Below are 9,489 nucleotides of genomic sequence, written 5' to 3'. Positions count from 1 at the left end.
ACATTGCCACCAACAGTGTAAGAGGGTGCCCATCTCTCCACACTCTCTCCAACATCTGTAGTCTCTTGCTTTGTTCATTTTCGCCACTCTGACTGGTGTGAGGTGGTATCTCAGTGTGGTTTTGATTTGTGTTTCCCTGATGATGAGTGATGTTGAGCATCGTTTTATGTGCCTGTAGGCCATCTGGATGTCCTCTTTGGAGAAGTGTCTGTTCATATCTTCTGCCCATTTCTTCACTGGATTATTTGTTTTGTGATTGTGAAGTTTGGTGAGTTCCTTATACATTTTCGATATTAGCTCTTTATCTGATATGTCATTTGTAACTATCTTTTCCCATTCTGTCAGTTGCCTATTAGTTTTCTTGATTGTTTCCTTTGCCTTGCAGAAGCTTTTCATCTTGATGAAGCCCCAAGGGCTCAGTTGTGCTTTAATTTCCCTTGCCTTTGAGGATGCGTCAAGTAGGAGTTTGCTGCGGTGGAGGTCTAGGATGTTTTTCCCTACTTTCTCCTCGAGGGTTTTGATGGCTTCCTGTCTCACATTCAGGTCCTTCAGCCATTTTGATCTTATTTTTGTGTATGGTATAAGAGACTGGTCTAGTTTCATTCTTCTACATGTTGCTGTCCAGTTTTCCCAGCACCACCTGCTAAAGAGGCAGTCTTTTTTTCCATTGGATAATAACATCTTAACTCAAGTGAATTAACCTCTGAGGAACTGGATCAGCCACAAGGGTTGTAAGGGCACGAGAGCTTTGCTCAATCACACTCTCCTTACTGGCTCCTCACTGCTGAAGCAGTTTAACCTCTAAGGAAATGGGACAGCTGCAAGGGTTGTAAGGGCACGGGAGCTTTGTTCCATCACACTCTCCTTACTGGCTCCTTGCTGCTGCTCACCACATTTCCCCCTATTGTTTTTAATTGTAAAAGATGCATTCTGGTGTTAGTCAATGTTGATTGTCTATACATTTGGATATAACAAAAACAGTTTATAATCATAATTAAGAGAATAACAATGGCCAATACAAGGATCAAAACAAAAGAATGTTTCAAAATATTAAAGGGGTTAAAGCCATTAAGATTATCCAACAATTGCTGGGCAACCTGAGAAGGATCAAATAATTCCAGTTTACTTTTTCCAACATCATAAATCTCATTTTGTAATTGAAAGAGATCTAAATTAAAGTTGGTGATATGACAAATGAAGGTTACATTACCAGAAAATCAAAGGGATTAGTATGTTATAAAGGACAATAGGAGATACAATTGGTCAAAATACAATTTTTACACTCAGCGTGAAATAAGCCATTTAGCACAGTAATGAACCCTTTGCCAATAACCAACATATAAAAATGGGGAACACAAGTCCAAGTCTATTGGCAATAACCAACATATAAGGATGATGAAGACAAGTCAGGGGCCATACTCAAGGTAGGCACGAATATGTAATGCATTAGTCCATAAGGTAGTCAGGAAAACAGCCAATTTTTATAAGTCAGTATGTTTTTTGTCCATTGGGGTCACCAACACATTAGCAGGAAGAGTTCTGTTATGGATGTAGATATAGGGTTCTTTTGCAGGCGGCGATGAGACCAGTCCACCAAAGTATAATTTTCTATACCATTTGGGGAGATCAGCATAGGATGTCTATAATGACATTCTTCCCAAGGCAATTTTTTTCCTGCCAGGATGTGTGCACGAAAGCAAGGTGGCATATCAGGGAGAGGAGGTGGTGGGAGCACCGTCATCATCTTCTTGGCGGTCAGTTCTCCTTTTTTCCAGTGTACCTGCAGAGCGCCGGGCTGAATAAAAGAATTCCCCCGAGGTGCTAAACCACCATGAGGGTAGATGTAAGGGTTATATCATTTAAATTCAAAAAATTTAAAACAAACAGTTAAATTTAAGTGCATATGAGGGAAATATTTTACCTTATTACTTCTTCCCATATATTCCTCCTGTTTTGTTTTTTGTAATTGTAATTTTAAAGTTTTATGAGCTCTTTCCACAATGCTTTGACCAGTAAAAGTATAAGGTATGCTAGTAATATGGACAATATTAAACTGAAAACAAAACGTTTTAAAGGCTTGGGAAATATATGCAGCTCCATTATCAGTCTTTAAATGTTTAGGTGTCCCTAACATGGCAAAAACTTGAAAAAGGTGATTTTGTACATTCTTAAAGGCTTTACCAGAATGAGTAGAAGCCATTATATATCCAGAATAGGTGTTAACAGTTACATGAACATATTGTAATTTTCCAAATGGTAGATAATGAGTAACATCTATTTGCCATAAATCATTAGACATCATTTGCAAGGAATCTAAAAAGTATAGATGAATCGGCTGATCAGCTAAAGCATTGCCTCCGGGTAAGGGTCCCGGGAGGGGCGTATGAGTCCATAAATGTGCAATAAAGATAGGCTCAGTCATTTGTAAAAGAAGCCTTTTTATCTCTGTAAAGAAATGAAAAAGTTCCTCATCAGGAGTAAAAATAAAGGCCTCAGGGAGCCGGTGTGCTGCATTAACCATATAGAGGCTGTCTGAAAATAAATTAACAGCAAATGAAAATTGTTGCAAGGCCATTTTAACAGCAAACAGTTCTGTACATTGTACTGAGGTGGTCTGATATTTAATTGTAGTCGTACTAGTATGCTGTTGAGAAACAAAAACTAATGCTACTATACCTAGTATAGTAGCAAAAACGGAGGGAGCAGCTAGTGGCTTAAGAGATATTGGTGAAACAGGCTGAACTGTAACATTATGAAAAAAAAAATTGCCAAACAGCTGTAAGGTTCTCAATCTAGTTTTTGAAATAATATGGCTCAGAAGTTTAGGCAATGTATTTAAACTATGTAATGAGTGTAGAGCCAAATGGATATATTTAAGACACCCGTGAGACTGCCATAAAAGCCCCATTGGCAACTGAAAAGGTTGAACAATGACCAAATAAATGGAAGACTGCAAACTTACCTGAGTAATTTGTGCCTCACTTAGTTTATTTTCAAAAAGTTTTAAGGCTTGAACAGCTTCAGGTGTCAAAATTCTCAAAGAGGAGGGGTTTGAGTCTCCTTTTAAAACATCGAAAAGAGGTGTAATTGATCTGTAGTTATACCTAAAGTTGGCCTGATCCAATTAATATTTCCCAAAAGTTTTTGTAAATCATTTAAGGTATATTGAGACTGCTTACTTAAGGTTAATTTTTGTGGTTTAATTTGTCTATTATTGATTAAATACCCAAGATACTCAAAAGGATGTTGTCTCTGAACCTTTTTTGGAGCTATTATTAATAATATTTTTGTAGACGTAACTAAAGTTGCTCAAAAGCTGAGAATAGATTATTTTCTGTATCAGCAGCTAATAAAATGTTATTCATATAGTGAATGCAATAAACAGAAGAGTATTGTAACCTAAAAGGCTTTAATGCACGAGTAACCTATTTCTGACACAAAGTAGGACTACTTGCCATTCCCGGAGGCAAAACAGTCCATTGATATCTCATGAATGGTCCTTGTAGATTGACTGAAGGTATGAAAAGGCAATCTGATCATTATCTTCAGGGCAGATTAAATAATAACTCCCATATCAGAAAGAATATTTCGTCCCCATAGATTTATTTCTATGTCCAGGACAAAAGATTGAAAATAACCTGAATGGCCTTTAGGGTGAGTCCAGGGTGAGAACTCAGTAATAATTTCAGGAGCTTATGCATAACCTACACTTTGTAAAGGAACATTTGTGTCCCGATGAGGCCATGATCGAGGCCAATGTTTAAAAGCTATAATAGAAACATTTGCTCCTGTGTCAACCAGCCTAGAAAATTCCTTTTCTCTGATATATAAAACAAGAGTCAGTTTCTCTAGGCTAATCACCTGCATCCAGTTAATATCTGTGGATTCAAACCCTTGAGTGCCCCTAATTTCTTTTAAACCTTATTTTTTGTTAGCATTAAGGGTAACAATACTAATTGAGCAATAGGTGTCTTTGCTGAATGGTTAAAATTTCTGTTTGTACTGAAAGGATTAAAAAAGTTTCTCCCATATAATCTCCATCTATTACTCCAGGTAACACTATTAATCCTATAAGATTCCCTATTTTCCTCCAAGGTCTTACTGCAGCCTGACATGCAGAATTAGCATTTTCAAAAGCCAATTGCTTAACTAACATGATACCAGCAGAAGGCAGAGAAAGAGAATTCCCAGTTTAAAGTTTTTTAACTCAAACAGAGGAGCAAACTTGAGGTTACTTTTGTTTTGTTTTAACCAGTAGAATTAGGCAATCCATGTCAGTCCAGAGAAAAGAGGAAACCTTTCCCAAGACAAAATGAGTCTCGGCAGCTGCTAGGAAATATTCCCTTAAGTCTCTGTCCCGAGGTAGACAACAATATTTGGTTCCAATTATAGCCATTAACCTGGGAAATGAATGAAGGAGAAGGCCTCACAAGCAGAGGAACAAAGTGTTAGTACCCGCTTAGGGTTTATTTTATTTTCAGCCAGACCAAGTCGCACATTCACACTCACATACACACCAGAGGTTATTACATTCCCTCCCATAGAATTTTCACAGATAAAGCCAAAAACAATGACAATGACAACTGGACAAAACAAGTATAGAAGTGGCCACAAAACAGGTTTTTACAGATTTACTAACGGGCCCGACCGACATCTCGGTGCAGTCCCAAGGTGGGAAGTAATGTTGCGTTTAGCCTTCCACTTGATATCCCAGATAGAAGCACATGTGCATCCAGAATTTAGATGATAAGTTGATTTACCTCAGGAGGTTTGGAAACCCAAGTTGACACAGAAACAGGAGAAGGAGGGGAAGGCAGAAGAGACAAGGTGACAGCAGGAGGCATTAAAAAAAAACAAACCTGATTTAAAAATCTCATTATGTCAATGCCTTTTAGGGCCCCGAGATGCATAAGACTGTTTGATCTCATCTCCTACTTTATTTCAAGTTTTTACATTAATAGTTCACTTGCCAGAGTCCAGCTCCAACAGGTCCAGAGTCCCCTGAAGGAGAGTATTTGATTTTTTTTCTCCTATCCCACTTTCCTCCATGCTTCTAAGTCTACTGTTCCCTCTTGTGGGAACCAAGGACAAAGCTCCACTATGAAAGACAGAAAATCTTGTAATGCCTTAGAACTAATTTTACTTCCTTTTTGTTTTAATAGTGCTTCTAGGGCCAACACAAAATAAGTATGCTTGACAGAATGCTTTTGTCCCATATTATTTTACTCCCATCGTCTGGTCTTGTACCAGTTCCCTCACCTGACCTAAGACAGTGCTTCCCGAGCTGCATGCTCACATCCATAAATGTCTCACGTCCCCATTCAGGCACAAGATGTAGTGCGCGCACGGGCGCACAGAAGCAAGGATGCGAGGGTAAGGGAATGAGGAAAAGAAGAGAGAATCAAAGGATGGGAACGGGAGGGACAACAGGAGTGGTGCCCATATTGCCACTTTATTTCTCACATGCAAGCAATTTTATAGAAACAGCCACAACTAAGAGAAGGGTTTTTTCTAGACAAAACTTTTTCTGTTCCCACAGCTATTGTTACAACATTTTCCTGGGAACTTCACACCCTCTTCTTATTGTTATTATAAGAGTGCCAAAGCATGAAGGACATTTGTACAATAACATCTCAACTCCAGAAGCGTGAAGGACATTGGTGCAATAACATCTTAACTCAAGTGAATTAACCTCTGAGGAACTGGATCAGCTGCAAGGGTTGTAAGGGCAAGAGAGCTTTGCTCGATCACACTCTCCCTACTGGCTCCTTGCTGCTGCTCACCACAGAAAACTTATGAAAGAAATTGAAGAAGACACCAAGAAATGTAAAAACATTCCACGCTCATGGATCAGAAGAATAAACATTGTGAAAATGTTATTATTACCCAAAGCAATCTACACATTCAATGCAATCCCCATCAAAATTGCACCAGCGTTCTTCTCAAAGCTAGAACAAGCTATCCTCAAATTCGTATGGAACCACAAAAGACCCTGAATAGCCAAAGTCATATTGAAGAAGAAAACCAAAACGGGAGGCATCACAATTCCAGAATTTAACTTCTACTACAAAGCAGTCATCATCAAGACAGTATGGTATTGGCACAAAAACAGAGAACACAGAACTGGGCACACAAAGTCTCTGACAAAGCAGGAAAGAGTATCCAATAATGTTTTAATGTTTATTTAATCTCTGAGAGAGTGGGGGGAGAGAACAAGCAAGGGAAGGGCAGAGAGAGAGGGAAACACAGAATCTGAAATAGGCTTCAGGCTCTGAGCTGTCAGCACAGAGCCTGACTTGGGACCTGAACTTATGAGCCATGATATCATGACCTTACCTGAAGTCAGATGCTTAGCTGACTGAGCCACCCAGGAGCCCCTTACTTATTGTTAAATAAACATTTTTAAATACTTTTTAGACTTATTTTTAAATAGGCTTTAAAATGTTTATTTTTGAGAGAAAGAGAGAATGCAAGTGGGGAAGGGGCAGAGAGAGGGGGGACAGAGGATTGGAAGCAGGCTCTGTGCTGACAGCAGTTAACCCAATGCAGGGCTTGAACCCATGAACCTTGAGATCATGACCTGAGCCACAGCCCAACACTTAACTGACTGAGCCACCCAGTGCCCCTTATTTTTAATTTTTAAATTTATTTTTAAGAGAGACAGAAAAAGAAAGAGTGCAGCAGCAGGGCAGAGGGGCAGAGGGAGAGAGAGAATCTTAAGCACACAATGTGTGGAGCCTGACATGGAGCTTGATACCACAACCCTGGGATCATTACCTGAGTCGAAATCAAGAGTTGAACTCTCAACCAACTGAGCCACTCAGGTGCCCAGGCTCCTGATTTAAATGTTATTCTCATGCAAAACATCCTCACTTCTGTTTGTTGGAAGCAACAAACTTTATAGGAAACTGAAAAAGGAGCAGAGTGAAAATTACTTATGAAAAATACAAAATGCATACACAATTGTATTTTCAAGAGTTTTCATGGAACATTATGACCTATCAAGTTAAGGTATTCACATTCTCTAACAAAAATGAACTGATCTGATCAAGGGCACCATGAAAATATTCTAATGAAGTGCTGCCCAAGAGAACTTTCTGTGATGATGGAAATGTTCCATTATCTCTGTGTTGTCTAATACAGAATCTACTAGCCACAAGAATACGGTGCTAATGTGATTGAAGAACTGAATTTTAAAATTTTAAATCCAAGTCAGTTAGAATATAGTGTTCTAATGGTTTCAGGAATAGAATTTAGTGATTCATCACTTTCATATACTACCCAGTGCTTATCCCAACAAGCATCCTCCTTAATGCCCATCATCCATTTAGCCCATCCCCCCAACCCAGCATCCAGCAAGAAACCTTAAGTTTGGTCTCTATATTTAGGAGCCCCTTATGGTTTGAGACTGAGGAACTGAATTTTTAATATAGTTTAAACAACCACATGAGGCTAATGGTTGGCAGTTGAACAGCACAGCTCTAATTCCTCCTGGGACAAAAACAGTGGTTTATTTGTGAGACTCCTCTAATCACTGATGAGAAGTACAGAGGGTTGGAGGTGGAAAGACAAGAAAGCTCTTTTTTTAAAAACATTTTTTAATGTTTTATTTTTGATACAGAGAGAGACAGAGCATGAGAGGGGGAGGGGCAGAGAGAGAAGGGGACACAGAACCGGAAGCAGGCTCCAGGCTCTGAGCTAGCTGTCAGCACAGAGCCTGACACAGGGCTGGAACCCATGAATGTGAGATCTGACCTGAGCTGAAGCCAGAGGCTTAACCAACTGAGCCACCCAGGCGCCCCAGGAAAGTTCTTAACAGATCTATTTAGCTACTTAAACAACTTCTGAAACTCTCCACATCTTTCAGAGGCAGGGAGTGAAGAAAAGACTCTCAGGAAATAAAAAAATTAAAAATAAAAAAATTGGGGGTGCCTGGGTGGCTCAGTTGGTTGAGCTTCCAACTTCGTCTCAAGTCATGATCTTACGGTTCATGGGTTCGAGCTTCGCGTCGGGCTCTGTGCTGACAACTAGCTCAGAGCCTGGAATCTGTCTTTGTATTCTGTGTCTCCCTCTCTTTCTGACCCTCCCCCGCTCACACTGACTCTCTCTCTCTCCCTAAAGTAAAATTTAAAAACATTTAAAAAGACTCTGGGGGAGAACTGAGAATTCTCCTGAATTCCTGGCTAATACCAAGGCACGTAGAAGGCCTAGAGTTTTGCTCGCTCAGATGGGTAGAGACCTACGGACCACACACAGAACCTGAAGCTTTGGCCACTTGTGCATCATCTGATGGGGCTGGTGGGAAGGTGGGGAGTGCTCATTTCTGTCCAGGGTTTCCAGGGCTAGAAGTGGATTTAGAGGTGGAGGGAGGACCTGAGGTCCTCTTCCAATCAAATCATAGGACTTATACTCCCCTTGGTATTAGCCAGCACTTCAAGGGCATACTCGAATATCCCCCAGAGTCCTTTCCTCATGCCCTGCCCCTGCAGGTGGACAGTCCTTTTCTTTGGGGAGATTAATGTCCTATTCTTGTTCTTGAACACTTTGCTGGGATCCAGCTTTGTTGACAAAGGAGTTGGTCTCTTCTGCAAACAGGTCTGTGTTGTAGGTGACAAGTTTATACGTGTTGAACCATTGCTTGGCTTGTGAGCTAATTCCATAGTTGCTGAAGTCCTACTGCCACTGTGGCAGACCAAGGTGTGTGATGAGCAGGTGATAGCCAGTGGTGAAGGTATCTGTGAGAAAATGCCAGTATAACACTCAGTCCAGAAACCAAATTTCAGTGTTGTACTAATGCTGCTTTCCCTCTTTTGTAGACAAGGATGTTTTTCTGTTCCTGTTGCAAAGATCCAGCTCAAATATCATACTTGGAGAATCAAAGTGAGGCTTCTCTTGCTGGTTCACACTGGCTTCAAGAGCCTCATCCACCAGGTTTGTCAGGGTTGGTGGATTAGGGAGTAAATACATGGAAAACTGGTTGAATTGAGTCAGTTTTGAGATGCTATTAACTGTCATGCTGTCTAGTAGAATGATGTGCTTATTCAGCTTCACACCCCATGTCCTGTGGAAGCCAGTGGCCATCAATTAAAAATTCTTCACATCCTCGGGTAGCACACAGTTATTCTTTAGTTCCCATGAAAAAATCATATGACAGTCAGCAAGAAGTTTTTCTATGATAGTCACCCTCTGTTACACCTGGGGAAGATTGTAGGATATAGGTGATTCCCAGGGTCAGTTTCTCCAGGTGTGCTTGCTACAGCCTGGAGGCATCAGCTGCTCCACGTTCTGTGTGGGATGGGGGACACCAGAGGCTGGGCCATTAAGTGGTAGTGCACTTGTAGTGCTCAGAGCAAAGAACAGAAGGGGCAGAGATGTGGTGCCTGGGCTGCTCTAGGAGCAGTAATTCCACATGGTCCTCCCAAGGACTGGGTACCAATGGAAACCACTTCATGAGGACAGGAGCAGGAGAGCAACTCCTCCACTCAGACC

At 40.6% G+C, this 9,489-nt stretch overlaps 1 pseudogene; it reads right to left on the bottom strand.

The window, feature by feature from the left end:
• Positions 1–8,317: 8,317 nt before the first annotated feature.
• Positions 8,318–9,276, bottom strand: LOC115302453 (annotated as a pseudogene).
• Between the last annotated feature and the right edge of the window lie 213 nt (positions 9,277–9,489).

Source organism: Suricata suricatta, chromosome 9 (genome assembly GCF_006229205.1).
Source record: "Suricata suricatta isolate VVHF042 chromosome 9, meerkat_22Aug2017_6uvM2_HiC, whole genome shotgun sequence".
Lineage (NCBI taxonomy): Eukaryota > Metazoa > Chordata > Mammalia > Carnivora > Herpestidae > Suricata > Suricata suricatta.
Note: the sequence above shows the minus strand (reverse complement) of the source record. Positions and strands in the feature narration are given on the sequence as shown.